Source organism: Hemiscyllium ocellatum, chromosome 1, assembly GCF_020745735.1.
Source record: "Hemiscyllium ocellatum isolate sHemOce1 chromosome 1, sHemOce1.pat.X.cur, whole genome shotgun sequence".
In the NCBI taxonomy this organism is placed as follows: domain Eukaryota; kingdom Metazoa; phylum Chordata; class Chondrichthyes; order Orectolobiformes; family Hemiscylliidae; genus Hemiscyllium; species Hemiscyllium ocellatum.
Window position 1 is genome coordinate 82454588 of NC_083401.1, and position 14716 is coordinate 82469303.

Below are 14716 nucleotides of genomic sequence, written 5' to 3' on the forward strand. Positions count from 1 at the left end.
CCACTGCATTTCATTATTTATATAAACCATTTGGATGTAAACGTAAAAAGTATGATTAGTAAGTTTGCAGATGACCACCAAAATTGGAGGTGTAGTGGACATCGAAGAAGGCTAGGAGAAAGTGAGTACTGCTGAAGCTGGAGATCAGAGTGGAAGAGTGTGGTGCTGGAAGAACACAGCTGGTCAGGCAGCATCCGAGAAGCAGGAGAATCGATGTTTCGAGCATAAGCTCTTCATCAGGAATGATGGGGTGGCCCAAGTGGGTTGAGAGATAAATGGGAGGGGCGTGGGACTGAGGGAAACGTAGCTAAAAATGTGATAAACTGATGAATTTGAGGGTGAAGGTGATAGGTTGGAGAGGAGAATGGAGTGGATAGGTGAGAAGAAAGATGGACAGGTAGGACAGGTCAAGAGGGCGTTGCTGAGTTGGAAGGTTGGATCTGGGATAAGGTGCGGGGAGTGGGCCAATGGGCAGAGGAGTAGCAGATGGAGTTTAATTGAGATAAATGTGAATTGCTGCACTTTGGAAAGGCAAATCAGGGCAGGACTTACACTTAATGGGAAGGTCCTTGGGAATTGCAAATTGATAGGTCTTTGAAAATGGAGTTGCAGATAGGATAGTGAAGGTGGCGTTTGGCCTTTATTGGTCACTGCGTTGAGTATAGGAGTTGGGAGATCACGTTGCGGCTGTACACGACGTTTGTTAGGCCACTTTTGGAATACTGTGTTCAGTGCTGGTCTCCCTGCTATCAGAAGGATGTTGCTGTTTTCCCTGGAATGTTGGAGGCTGAGCGGTGACCTTATGGGGGTTTATAAAATCATGAAGGGCATGGACAGGTTGAATAGCCAAGGTGTTTTCCCTGAGTTGAGGAAGTCCAAAATGAGAGGGCGTAGGTTTAAGGTGAGAGGAGAAAGATTTACAAGGGATCTGAGAGACAACTTTTTCGTGCACAGGGTGGTGCATGTATTTAATGAGCTGCCAGAGGGAGTGTTGGAAGATGGTACAATTACAACATTTAAAAGACATTTGGATGGGTTTCTGAATAGGGAGGGTTTAGAAGGATATGGGCCAAATGCTGGCAAGTGAGATTAGATTAATTTTGAATATCTTGTCGGCATGGACGAGTTGGACCAAAGAGACTGTTTCTGTGCTGATCATCTTTTTGACTCTATGACTCTATATTCTTGATTTGTTGAAGACCAGTGAATGAACCTGGCTCCCACATGGGCTATAGTTAACCTTGACATTGTGATAGCACTGTTACCTCTGAATCAGAAGTATGAGAATTCAAACCCTGATTAAGAAACTTGAGCAGTTTACGCCGATATGTTAGTGCAGTGTGTAAGGGAATATTATTTGTTGAAGGTCCTGCCTTTTTGAGTGAGTTTGAAGGTCCCCTGACACTAACGATGGAGAAAGGAGTAATATCTTGCTTTGTGAAGATTGGTTGCCACATCATCCATATACTGTATCAATAATAACTGTGCTTAAGAAAGAAAACTTATTGTGAAATACTTGGGTTTTTTTTTAAACGTGCCTGAGTTCCACAGGTCAGTGCACATAAATATAAAGCTTTAGAAAGGATATTCCTGCTATTGAGAGGGTGCAGTGGAAGTTTAAAAGTCTAATTTCTGGATGGCAGGACTGTATTATGAGGAGAGGTTGAGTCAATTAGGATTATATTTATTTTAATTCAGAAGAATGGGAGGGGGGGGGCAGATCTCATAGAAATGCATAAAATTATAACCAGATTAGTCAGGGTATACAGAAACTATGTTCCTGATGGCGGGGGAGACCAGAACAAGGATTCACAATCTAAGGTTACAGCATAGGCCATTTCAGACTGAGATGAGGCAAATGTTCTTCATATAGATAATGGTGAATGTGTGGAATTTATTACCTCAGAAAACAGTTGAGACCAAAATGTATGACCTCAAGAAACAGTTGGATGTAATGCTTTGGACTAAAGGGATCAAAGGATATGGGGAAAACCAGGAATAGACTGTAGAATTAGATGATCAGCCATCATCAAAATGATTGAGTAGGCTTGAAGGGTTAAATGGCCTACTCCTGCTCCTGTTTTCTGTGTTTGTATGTCTATGTATAAGCTTGACCTTCTTTACTTATTACTTATCATGTCATAGCATCATAGAGATGTACAGCATGGAAACAGACCCTTCGGTCCAACCTGTCCAGGCTGACCAGATATCCCAACCCAATCTAGTCCCACCTGTCAGCGCCCAGCCCATATCTCTCCAAACCCTTCCTATTCATATACCCATCCAAATGCCTCTTAAATGTTGCAATTGTCCTAGCCTCCACCACATCCTCTGACAGCTCATTCCATACACATACCACCCCCTGCGTGAAAAACTTGCCCCATTGGTCTCTTTTATATCTTTCCCCTCTCACCCTAAACCTATGCCGTCTAGTTCTGGACTCTCTGACCCCAGGGAAAAGACTTTGTCTATATATATTATCCATGCCTCTCATAATTTTGTAAACCTCTATAAGGTCACCCCTCGGCCTCTGATGCTCCAGGGAAAACAGCCCCAGCCTGCTCAGCCTCTCCCTGTAGCTCAGATCCTCCAACTCTGGCAACATTCTTGTAAATCTTTTTTGAATCCTTTCAAATTTCACAACATCTTTCCGATAGGAAGGAGACGCAATATTCCAACAGTGGCCTAGCCAGTGTCCTGTACAGCTGCAACATGACCTCCCAACTCCTGTACTCAGTACTCTGACCAATAAAGGAAAGCATACCAAACACAGCCTTCTTCACTATCCTATCTACCTGCGACTCCACTTTCAAGGAGCTATGAACCTGCACTCCAAGGTCTCTCTGTTCAGCAACACTCCCTAGGACCTTACCATCAAATGTATAAGTCCTGCTAAGATTTGCTTTCCCAAAATGCAGCACCTCACATTTATCTGAATTAAACTCCATCTGCCACTTCTCAACCAATTGGCCCATCTGGTCCAGATTCTGTTGTAATCTGAGGCAACCCTCTTCACTGTTCATTGCTTGTGTTTTTTTGAAAATAATGTAAGACCGCAAATGACAACACAAACTTCAAATGACCGAAGCACAGGTAGCAGTAAAGGTCAGTGAACGCTAGTCTTGCAACGTATTGTGTTGTTTTGTTTTGAGCAAGATTCCATGTTTTGAGAGCCTAGAGAGGTTGTGCAATAATTATGACTTTTTACGTCATTTAAAACCTCAGTTATTACTTGTTGATTCATGGTCAAGATTTCAATTATCTTTACAATGAAAATAGTGGTTAATTAGTTTAAGTTCAAATCAAATCAATGAATTCTATTTTCATCTAATCTGAAGACTGAAATAGTGACTCTGTGGCTGAGCAATTTATCTCTAATGGCAGCTTCTGGATTCTGCATTTAACTACAGATGTACAAGTGGTAGAAATTGCAGTCAGTTTTATACAGTCACACTAGTGATCTGAGACAGTCACACCAGACATACTATAAAACATCCAGGCCAATAATTCTCACATTCATTCAGATTAAACTTAAAGCTAAGGCATTTATTTATCGTGTTGTTTGTATTTTCTTGTAAGTTTATTCCTTGATGCCTTGTTGGTTGAACTCACTGTCCAATTACACATGCGTTGATGTTATGCACTTAGTGAATCAGCATATAAGCAGCATGTTTTATTTGCCATTTGTAAGGGATTCTTAACCACTGAGAGTAGTCTTGGAATTGCAAGTTGTAGCTGGTGCTCAAGCCTTCTAATTTTATACACTAAGTTCTGAATCATGCTTCAGTATAAATCATAATAGAACACATCTGTAGCCTCTGTGACTGGCATGTTAATTACTAGTGTGGTTTTAAGCATACATTAATATGAAAATATAGGACACCATGTCCAGAATACGTATTAATTATCAAGGATTTGACATTTGAGATGATAAGCTTTAGGTTAATTTTGGAATATAGTTGTTAAAATTCATCTAACCATTAGATTTTGATTTTTCTCTTTGTATTCACATTAGCAAGCTCGCTGCTTCAGTTGGCAATTGAGTTTTGATTGATATGTGCTGTTTTTATCAGTTCAATAATTTCAAACCTTTTGCCAAGGTGTACCATCTGGTACTTACTTGAAAATATCTGCTATTTTGGAATAAAACAGCAACTCAATCAACAAAACCTACATGCTAATTTATTTAACCTAGCTCTAGCACCTGTTACATTAAATTAAAGAATGAGTTTTTTTTTATTCTGGTAACTTAAGTAATCTCTTGAGTATTTCAGTGAAGTCTCTTAGGAATCAGCAACCAAATGTCACCATTCTTAAATAAAATGATATGGTTGACTGTTTAGCTGTTCAGTAAAAATACTCTTATAATCATCTAATGAAAGGAAGATACAGATTCATTTATAATTTTGAATATAATGTGATAGCAAGTCATCTAGTTAGTACATTGCAAACTTGAAAAGCGTAACTGCTTTTTGCCATATTAAATAAAGAGAATATTTTGTAAATGACACATAAATTGTTCCAAGATGAAACAATTTTCACCTTCTTGGAAAAATATTGCAACAGAAGTTCATTGTTGCCTGTTAGCATTGCCCACTCACTTGGTGCAAAGAAACGTATGCATAGGTGGAAACTGATTAGCTAAATTGCAAGAATAAATTCTTTGCAAACCTGAATTAAACAATACTTCAAGCTCAAGTAATCTTAGATTCAGGTCCAATTAGAACACTGTTTTAGTCCAATTAAAGAAATTTTAAAGTAAAATAATGTAAAAATTCCACTGATAGAGTTGGTCTTGAATGCTCGAGTTAATTTTTTTTAAATTGCAGATTGATTTAGCTGAGATTGAACTAGTTTTATCCTGATATGGTTCCTAATTTGTTAACTTTAGCTCTGATTTTCTTATAACTTTGTTGCAACTGTTTACAGTTGAGTGGTTCACTAGGCCACTTCACAGAAGGCATTAAGATGCAAGTAGTACGGGTGGGATGACAATAGAGTGAGAGTCATGTGCAAGTAACACCAGTTAGTGTTGATGGGCTCTCTTTCCAATTTATACAAATGAACTGTTCGTACTGTCACAGCAACCTAGAGGCTTTTACTGCTGTTTTTGGTGCGAATGCAGAAATAATCAGGTTTAATGCATTCAGTTTCACAATAGATCACAATGGAACTTGAACAAAATGTCCAGTGTCCATAATCATGGAGATATCACACTAGTATTTACCTTCCCTTTTTACCACATATAGGAATGTTCCTATATTGAACTGAAGTAATTTCATACTTAGTTTTCACTGCAGATTTAACATAAATTTTCTTTCCCATCTACCAAACTAAATTCAGTTTCATCCGTTGGAGTGCCGTCTTGCAGTCAGATTTATATTTCCAATATTCTTCCGTCTTGTTTTAAAATAAATGTTATCATTGCTCAGTCTCATTTTTTTCAATATTTTCACTGACCTACTCTGGCCTATTCTTCAGAAGCAGTGCTAGGAAGGGATTTTTAATGCCCAAATGCAGCAAAACCTGGACAACATCTAGACTTGGGTTGGCAAATAGCAAGTAAGATTCACACCACACAATGCCAGGCACTGAATAGCTCCAGTAAGAGACAATCTAACCCACAGTCCTTTGACATTCGATGGTGTTACCATCATTTAATGCCCCACTTCCACTACCAGTATCCTGGAGCAGCTACCATTGACCAGAAGCTGATCTAGACTTGCTATATAAATATTACTACTGCTACGAGAGCGGGTCAGAGGCTAGGAATCTTGCAACTCGTAACTCAGCTCCTGACTTCCCAACGAGGCCCAAGTAAGGAGCGAAAAAGAATAATCCTGCAGGTCTGGATGATTCCAGTCGAAAAACACTAAAGCTTCACATTATCCGGGACAAAGCAGCTCACATGATTGGCACCGCATCCACAAATATTCACTCCTTCCGTTATCAACACTGAGTAGCAGCAATAAGTGCATCTTGCAAATGGTACAGCAGCGACTCACCAAGGCTCCATTGGATAGCACCTTCCAAATCAATAACCATTATGTTCTGGAAGGATAAGAACAGCAGATATATGGGAATGCCACCATCTGCAAGTCCCTCTTGAATTCACTAACCTGACCTGGAACTGTTGTGGTTCTGTTCGCCGTGCCGGGAATTTGTGTTGCAGACGTTTCGTCCCCTGTCTAGGTGACATCCTCAGTGCTTGGGAGCCTAGTCATGACATGACACGACCAGCTACCCTTAGTAACCACACACACAGATGATAAGCAACATGAATTCGACTGGGACAACACTCCTATTATAGGACAAGCCAAACAGAGAACAGCCAGGGAATTCCTAGAGGCATGGCACTCATCCACAGATTCAATCAATAAGCACATCGACCTGGACCCACTATACTGACCACTGCAGCGTACAGCTGGAACTGACAACCAGAAGCGGCAGATTTAAACCACTACAAATGCCGGAGGAAAGATCACAGAAGCGCTTCACAGGAGGCTCCCAAGCACTGAGGATGTTACCTAGACAGGGGACGGAACGTCTGCAACACAAATTCCCAGCGCGGCGAACAGAACCACAACAACAAGCACCCGAGCTACAAATCTTCTCACAAACTTTGACCTGGAACTACTTGATTGTTCCGCCAGTTTTGCTGAGTCAGTATCCTGGAATTCCCTCCCTAATGACATTGTGGTTCTACTGAAACCAAATGGACTGTAACAGCTGAGGAACGCAGCTTACTGCCACCTTTTCTGGGGCAGCTAGCGATTAGCAATGTGTATTAGTAATACTTGCACGACACCCCATGAATTAATAATGCAGAAAAGTCCCTTCCAGAAAAACACAGAAGAGCCTCTCTGAGATACCATTTCCATTTCAATGTAAGTGATGACATCCTTTCTTAATCTGGACCTTTTCTTGACCATTTTCTTCATTTGTGAATGAATATGCTTAATTTCCCTATCCTGGGGATAATCCTAGGAATCCTCTGATTTTGGTATCATTTAATTTGTACATCACTTCATTTTTGTATTGGTTATACATTCTACTTGGGCTCCTATTTCTTGGCTTCTGAAATCATCTCATTTGCAACAAAACAGTGTACCAAGTGGCATGGTCAGCCGAGATCATGTTGATTGACAGAAGAGGCTTGAGGGGCTGAATGGTTTAGTTTTGTTCCTATTTCCTATATTTCTGTGCTTTTAATTAGTGGGGAGTTTGGTTTTCAGTACTGATTACTTTCACTTTGCTTCCTCTGAAAAGATTTGATTTTGAAATTCTTTCTTGTTTTGGTCAAGCACGTGATTTTATTATTTCTTAACTGTTGTCAACAAAGTCTTAGGCATTTGGGGCTGTACTGCATGGAAATGGACCCTTCGATCCAACTCATTCATGCTGACCGTGATGTGGAGGTGCTGGTGTCGGGCTGGGGTGGCCAAAGTTAAAAATCACAAGACACCTAGGTTACAGTCCAACAGGTTTATTTGAAAGTACAAGCTTTTGGAGCATTGCACCTTCATCAGGTAGCTAGTGGCATAGGATTATAGGACACAGAATTTATAGCAAAAGATCATAGTGTCATACACTGATGTAATATATTGAACAAACCTAGATTACTGTTAAGTCTTTCATCTTTTAGAATGGGCTGCAGGTTTCAATTCATTAGTATATAAATCCCAGAACTTCTTTCAAGTCACATTCCTGAGCACTGCCTCACCGCACCAGGGACCCGGGTTCGATTCCAGCCTCGAGTGACTGTCCGCGTGGAGTTTGCACATTCTCCCTGTGTCTGCGTGGGTTTCCTCCTGGTGCTCTGGTTTCCTCCCACTGTCCAAAGATATATAGGTTAGGTGAATTGGCCATACTAAATTGCCCATGGTACTCAGGAATGTGTAGTTTAGGTGCATTAGTCAGGAGTAAATGTAGAGTAATCGGGAATGGATCTGGGTGGGTGACTCTTCGGCGGGTCAATGTGGATTTGTTGGGCAAAAGAGCCTGTTTCCACATTGTTGGGATTCTAGGATAACTTAGGGGTTATATATAAAAAACAAGTAACATCTCAACTCAGATAATGCATTAAAGATAAGGTCTGTATGTATTCCAATCTTGAGTCAGACTGGTTCTATTTCCAAAGAGTGAGATAGAGTGAGCGTGTGATGGAGTATATGCCTGTGAGAGGGTATGCATGGGTGAGAGTGTGGGGTGTGTGCGTCTGAGAGAGAGAGAGAGAGAGTGTGTGTGTGTGTGTGTGTGTGTATGTTTGTGTACAGTGTAGTGGGGTCACCTGTAGTATGACATGAACCCAAGGTCTCAGCTACCATCATCTGCTCGGCCACTCTGCGTTGTTGCTTATCCCAAAGTCCACCTTAGAGGATGGTCACCCAAAGATCTGAGGCCGAATGTCCCTGACTGCTGAAGTGTTCCTTGTCGTGAGCATCCCTGTCTGGTGGTTGTTGCGCAGTGTCCATTCATCCGTTGTCGTAGTGTCTGCTTAGTCGAGCCAATTTACCATGTCTCGGGGCATTCTTACCTGCAGAATATCAGATAGACTACGTTGGCCGAGTCACATGAGTACCTGCCACATACATGGTGACCAAGGTGCTGACCAGAAATTAATCTAGCTCCATTTGCCAGCATTTGGCCCATAACCCTCAACCTTTCCTATTCATATAACTATCCAGATGTCTTTTAAATGTTATAATTGTACCACCCTCACCACTACCTCGGGCTGATCATCCATACATGTACGACCCTCCATGTGAAAATGTTACCCATGAGGTCCCTTTTAAATCTTTCCCCCTCACCTTAAATGTATGCCCTTAAAGTTCACGACTTCCCCCACCCCGAGGAAAACAGCTTGGCTATTCACACTATCAATGCCCCTCATGATTTTATAAATCTCTATAAGATTGCTCCTCAGGCGCTGACACTCCAGGGAAAACAGCCCAAGCCTATTCAGCCCCTCCCTTTCACTCAAGCCCTCCAACCCTGGCAACATCCGTGTAAATCTTTAGTGAACCCTTTTAACCTCTGAACTCCTATACTAAATGCACTGACTAATAAGACCGGAAGACCGTAGGAGCAGAAGTTAGGCCATTCGGCCCATCAAATCTGCTTTGCCTTTCGACCATGACTGACCCCATTTTCCTTTTTTTCTGTCTGTAACCTGTGATCCCCTTGGCAACCAATAACTTATTTATCTCTGTTTTAAATATACTCAATGACCTGGCCTCCATAGTCTCGTGTGGCAATGAATTCCACAGATTCATCACTCTCAGGTGCAAGACACTTCTTCTCATCTTCATTCTAAAGGGTCTTCCTTATACTCTTAGGCTGTGCCCTTGGGTCCTTGACTCTCTTACCAATTGAAAGATCTTCCCAATGTCCACTCTGTCCAGGCCATCTAGTGTTCAGTAAGTTTCAGTTAGATTCCCCCTCATCCTTCTAAACACCATTAAGTATAGTGCCAGAGTCCTCAAACATTCCTCACATGTTAAGTCTTTCATTTCTTGGAACATTTTCATGAGCCTCCTCTGAACCCAGTCCAGGGCCAATATATCCTTGCTGAGTTATGGGGCCCTACTCGCAATATTCTAAATGTTGTCGGACCAGAGCCTTCTAAAGCCTCAGAAGTACATTCCCTGTTTTTATATTCTAGTCCTCTCATGATGCATGCCTTCCTAACTACCTACTCAACGTTGAAGTTTACCTGAAGAGAATCCTGGACTAGGACTCCCAAGTCCCTCTGCACTCAGATTTCTGAATTTTCTCCCCTTTTAGAAAATAGTCCATGCCTCTATTCTTCCTACCAAAGTGCATAGCCTCTCACGTTCCCACAGGGTATTCCACCTGCCATCTTTTTGCCCCCCCTCCTCACCTATCCAAATCTTTCTGCAGTCTCCCTACCTCCTCAGTACTAACTGCCCCTCCACCTATCTTTGTATCACCTGCAAACTTCGCCACAAGGCCCTCAGTTCCTTCATCCAGATTATTGATGTATGAAGTGAAAAATTGTCCCAACACTGATCCTTCTGGGGCACCATAGACACTAGCTTCCATCTTGAGAAGGACCCTTTTATCCCCACTCTTTGCCTTCTGGCAGACAGCCAATGGGACAAAGACAAGCATACAGATGCCTTCTTCATTATCCTGTCTACCTGCCATTCCACTTTCAAGGAACAATGGACCTGCACTCTTTGTTCAGCAACACTCCCCAGGACCTTACCATTCACTGTATAAGTCCTGCCCTGATTGACATTTCCAAAAATGTGGCACTTCACATTTATCTGAATTAATCTCTGTCTGCCATGCCTTGGCCCAATGGCCCATCTGATCAAGGTCTCGTTGAACTCGGAGGTAGCCTTCACTGTCCACTACACCAGCAATTTTGGTGTTATCTGCACACTTAATAACCATGCCTCCTGTGTTCACATCCAAATCATTTATACAAACAATGAAGAGCAGTGGACCCAACACAAATCCTTGTAATGCACTGCTAGTCACAGGCCTCCAGACTGAAAAGCAACTCCCCACCACCACCCTCTGTATCCTACCTTTGAGTCAAGTAGTTAGTTTGTCCTGTATTCCATGTGATTTAATCTTGCTAACCAGTCTATCAAGCGGAACCTTGTTGAACACCTTACTGAAGTTCATATAGATAATGTCTACCACTCTGCCCTCATCCATTCTCTTTGTTACTCTGTTACATCGTTGTGATTAATCAATTTCATGTTGATAATGGACTATGGTTTATGTTTTATAAATTGAGCTTTCAACATTTGAGTTTGCATGTTCTCCCTGTGTCTGCGTGGGTTTCCTCCCACAGTCCAAAGATGTGCAGGTCAGGTGAATTGGCTATGCTAAAATGCCTGCAGTGTTAGATAAGGGGTAAATGTAGGGGTATGGGTGGGTTGTGCTTCGGTGGGTCGGTGTGGACTTATTGGGCCGAAGGGCCTGTTTTCACACTGTAAGTAATCTAATCTAATCATTTTTTTTAGTCTTGGACAATATGGGCAGCATGGTGACACAGTGGTTAGCACTGCTCCCTCACAGCACCAGAGACCCGGGTTCAATTCCCGCCTCAGGCAACTGTTGTGTGGAGTTTGCACATTTTCCCTGTGTCTGCGTGGGTTTCCTCTGGGTGTTCCGGTTTCCTCCCACAGTCCAAAAATGTGCAGGTAATGTGACTTGGCTATGCTAAATTGCCCTTAGTGTTAGGTGAAGGGGTAAATGTAGGGGAATAGGTCTGGGTGGGTTGCTTGTCTGAGGGTTGGTGTGAAGTTGTTGGGACGAAGGGCCTGTTTCCACACTGTAAGTAATCTGGAATATTGTCTGGTTATCATCATTACTGACATATTCAGCAATTTATTGTACAGTAAATATATTTGGCTCTGAAACCACAGTTTTTGAAAGGATTATTTGCAAGCAGCATGGTAGCCTTTGAATTTACTGTAAAATGACTACAAATTGTCGTGCCAACAGTCTGTGATCTTGAATGCAGCTTTGAATTTAGGACTCTTTCTGATGACAGGAAATTATTAAGTCAATCATTACTCTCCAGGCATCCGTCATGAGTCTTTGATATCAATCAGTCAGGTACCACTTGAGGTAGTCCACATCTGCTCTGCTTCCTCTGACTTTGGTATCATTTAATTTATATGTCATTTAACTTTTATATTGTTCACAAATTCTACTTGGGCTCCAGTAGATTTCAGTTGCTTCTAAAATCATTCATTTGCCGCATTGAAACTTGCTTTGGAACAAAGAATGTTCTGAAAAGGTTTGATGCAGCAAATATTGAATAGATCTCTCCATCCCAGGAATATCGAAATATAGCACCTGTTAAAGAATAAGTGGACTCTCATTTAAAACAGAGACACAAAGGAATTGTGTTTTTGAAGATTGTGAATGCCTGGACTTCGCCGCCGCAGTGAATTATGAAGACTCGATAACTGAAAACATTTAAAGAGGAAGTAGGTAAATTTTTTTAAATGTCAAAAAGAGCAGTGATGAGCTAGTGCGAAACGGTAGTTGAGGCCTGGTAAGGATCATATTAGCAAGAAAGAGGTATGAGATGTTTTAGCAGGTTTCAAGGCACATAAACACGAGGGCCTGATGAGACGTATCCCAAACTGCACCCGAACAGGTGGGGAATCGTATTGGAAAATTTCCTGAGGACAGGATTGATCAACATTTAGAAATCCAGGGATTGATCAGAGATAGTCAGCACAGATGTTTTGGAGGGAGATTCTGTCTGATTAATTTAATTGAGTTTTTTGAAGAGGTGAGTAAATATATTGTGAGGGTAGTGCAGTTGAGGTGGTTTACATGAATTCAAGTAAGGCTTTTGACAAGATCCCACATGGAAGGCTGATCCTAAGAGGTAAGAGTCCATGAGATCCAAAATTGGATTACAAATAGAGGGCAAAGGGTCATGGGGATGAATATTTTTGTAATTGGAAGCCTGTAACAGTGAAGTATCACAGGGATCAGTGCTGGGACCGTTGTGGTTGTTACATACGTTAATGACTTGAATGTGAATGTAGAAGGTATAATTCGTAAATTTTTAAATGGAATGAAAATAGGTGGTATGCATAATGAGGAGAATGGTCTCAGGCTACAGTCTGAGATTGGTCAGCTGTAAATTGGCCATATGACATTTAATCCTGATAAATGTGAGGTTTTGCATTTTGGGAGGTCCAGGAAGGGAAAAGATATACACAATAATAGTAGGTTCCCATGGCGTGCTGAGGAGTAAAGTGACCTTGATGTACAAGTCCTTAGGTCCCTGAAGATGTCAGCGCAGGAGACAGTGGTGAAGTAGGTATTTGGGATGGTTGCCCTTCATGAGACTGGGCTAGAATATAGGAGCAAGGAAGTCTTGTTTCAACTTTTTGTAAAGCATTGGTTAGGCCAGAAATAGAACAGTGTGTGCAGTTCTGATTGCCATGCTGTTGGAGGGACGAGATTGCAATGGCGTGGGTACAAAGGGGATTCACAAGGATGTTGCCTGAAATGAAAAGCCTTGGGTATGAGGAGATTGGATAGGCTGAGTTTGCTTTGGGGATCTGAGGAAAACATTTTCACCCAAACGGTCTTGGAAATGTAGAATGTGCTGCTCTTGCAACCTTCAGTAATCTGGACAAGCACGTAAGATGACAAGGTTTGGAAGGCAATGGAGCAATTGCAGGCAAATGAGATTAGTCTAGTTTGGTGTTTGTTGGTTGGATTAATGTGGTGAGTTAAAGGGCTTGTTTCTATGCTGTATAAGACTCTTTATAATCTTATGGAATGATGAGACAATGGGGCTCTTGCAATACAGTGGAAATGACCCTACCTTTGCAACAGAAGGCCCAGGTTCGAGCCCCACCTATTCCAGAGGTATATCAAAGCACATTTAGATATGTTGTATAAAAATATCTAGGATGGCAGTGCGCGCTTGAGGGGATGAGTGGCCTATTCTTGCTCCTAGTTCCTATGTACATGGTTTTGATTTGTGGTAATTTGTAAATATTGCCAAACCTCCTCATTTTCAATATGTTTTACTTTGAAAATGCAATCCTTTGAACATGTCCAGAACCAACTTTAAGCTCTAATTTTAAAGTGTTGTGACACAATCCCCATTTTATTGAACGCCAGAAGATTTGGATTTGTTTTGCTCTTTGAATTTCAAAAACACAAATAATTGCTGCTATTCATATCAGGATGCCTTTTATTGTTTTTGAATTCTGATTTTCCATAATACTGTTTCTTTTAATCATCAATTTTAATTTTTACACAATACTTTGATGCTATAGAGGTTTTTTATTTTTCTTTAGATGCCATGTGGAGGTGGATAGAATTAGTTTTCCTTGTTACCTACTTGTTCCTGTTGGTACATGAATTACATGAGCTTGTAACTGGGTCACTGAATATTTTCATGCAAATTATTTGGTGTAATATGAAGGTTAGTAGAGGATGTGCAAAAACACAGGTGCCTTGGAAAAGATGAAAAAGTTGTATATTTGCACATTTATTGTTGTCATGATCAGCCGATGTTTGAAGTATGTCTTTTTTTTTGTGGAACAATGGTGTGCAGAGGGACATTATATTCCTGTGTCACTCTGAAGCAATAAAGTGGGATGTTCTTGAATAAACATACATTGAAAACATTCCCTGTATGTATGTAAAACAATTTGTACTTATGGTTGTTCAGTCTATGGTCAGTAAGTAAATGCAGGTTTGGAAGCATTGAAAGTGACTTGAAATGGACTTTTATCTGTTAGTACATTGCCATCTCTTATTGTCTTCTATTACTGCTGAATTACTTACTCCTGTTTATTGCACTTATCTTCCCCACTCTTAGGTTCTCACACTTCCTTCCTTTGTCGCAAAAGATATGATGTAAACTCCCAAACTGTGTCAGTATAATTTTCTAACTGGCTGCCTAAACATCTGCAGAAACAATTTGCCCTATTTCTAATTTTTCTGCCTGTTTCTCAAGAGTATATACCCCTTGCAACATTTTCGTAGCTTTTTTGAGATTGGAAATTTGCAGTGTACAGAAAAAAGAAAGGCCATTTATATGGTGACGCAGCATGTTCTGAGAATATTCAACTTTACAACCAGTACTTTGAGAGAGAAATCCAGTAGCCACCTGACATGCAAAGTCCCGTTAATGGCAAATGAGTGGTTAAGTTTTAAAAGTCAGCCATTTCTGTGCATGTTGTGG

The 14716-nt window shown here is 41.0% G+C and overlaps 1 protein-coding gene across 1 annotated transcript in view; it reads left to right on the top strand.

The window, feature by feature from the left end:
* ipo11 (importin 11) overlaps positions 1–14716 on the top strand; it is a 476887-nt gene that overhangs the window by 334814 nt on the left and 127357 nt on the right. The gene's annotated exons all lie outside the window — the stretch shown is intronic.